The 1,374-nt window shown below is 36.9% G+C and overlaps 1 non-coding gene across 1 annotated transcript; it reads right to left on the bottom strand.

Moving 5' to 3' along the window:
• Positions 1–1,287: 1,287 nt before the first annotated feature.
• On the bottom strand, positions 1,288–1,374 carry TRNAS-GGA (transfer RNA serine (anticodon GGA)). Its single transcript has one exon. It is a non-coding gene; the product is annotated as a tRNA-Ser (tRNA).

Genomic DNA, 1,374 nt, shown 5'->3' with positions numbered 1-1,374 from the left:
TTTCCATTTATTCGATTTTTTCCATGATTGATATTGATATTGATAATGTCTCCTTGAGATCAAGAGAAATTGAAAAGACTTTTCAATTTTCTCCAAATGTCGGGTCAACATAGTATGTTACGGGAACTCCCAACTATGAATAAAAAAGAATAAAAAATGGATTGAAGCTGTTAGATCTCTACAGAACAAGAAAGGGATACTTAACTTCCTATATATAACTATATAAAATAATCTGGTTATTGAGACAATTCATCTCATTCTTCTTTATAGTATTTCAGCGAGTTTAGCTTCGTTTATCGTTTAGTTCAGTCTTAATTTTTTTATTCTGTGAAATCCAATTTCAATAAAATAAGGAGTCTTTATGTCTCGTTACCGAGGGCCTCGTTTCAAAAAAATACGCCGTCTGGGGGCTTTACCGGGACTCACTAGTAAAAGACCTAGATCCGGAAGTGATCTTAGAAACCAACCGCGTTCCGGGAAAAGATCTCAATATCGTATTCGTCTAGAAGAAAAACAAAAATTGCGTTTTCATTATGGTCTGACAGAGCGGCAATTGCTTAGATATGTTCGTATCGCTGGGAAAGCCAAAGGGTCAACAGGTCAAGTTTTACTACAACTACTTGAAATGCGTTTGGATAACATCCTTTTTCGATTGGGTATGGCTTCGACCATTCCTGGAGCTAGACAACTAGTTAACCATAGACATATTTTAGTTAATGGTCGTATAGTAGATATCCCAAGTTATCGGTGTAAACCCCGAGATATTATTACTACGAGAGATGAACAAAGATCCAGAGCTCTGATTCAAAATTATGTGGATTCATCTCCCCGCGAGGAATTGCCAAAACATTTGACTCTTGACTCATTCCAATATAAAGGAATAGTAAATCAAATAATAGATAGTAAATGGATCGGCTTAAAAATCAATGAATTACTAGTCGTGGAATATTATTCCCGTCAGACTTAAACTTAATTAAAATAAAATAATTAAGCTTTGGACAATACAATTTTGTCTACCCTGTTTCACCAAACAAAGTAAATAGAACTAAGTTAAGGGATTTAATCCGGATTTTCCCCCATTTTCGTATCCTTTTCGTATCCCAAGTGGATCCGCGGTCAGATTCTCATTCCTTGTCCACCCTTTCCGATCCGATATTTTATCTACCACAGTAATTGGCAATAGAGAATCACTAGAAAGCAAAGGCCCTACTCTTGGAATAATGGTATCCATTGTTATTTGATACATTGTGGTTGGTAACGTTGGTAAATTAGGTGTAGGTCAAGGTACGGAAAGAGAGGGATTCGAACCCTCGGTAAGCAAAAGCCTACATAGCAGTTCCAGTGCTACGCCTTGAACCACTCGGCCACCTTTCC

The sequence above is a fragment of the Aristolochia californica genome, unplaced genomic scaffold, assembly GCF_029961685.1.
Source record: "Aristolochia californica isolate CCGP_79_NKW_82.1479 unplaced genomic scaffold, dmAriCali1.0.hap1 SCAF_155, whole genome shotgun sequence".
Lineage (NCBI taxonomy): Eukaryota > Viridiplantae > Streptophyta > Magnoliopsida > Piperales > Aristolochiaceae > Aristolochia > Aristolochia californica.
Note: the sequence above shows the minus strand (reverse complement) of the source record. Positions and strands in the feature narration are given on the sequence as shown.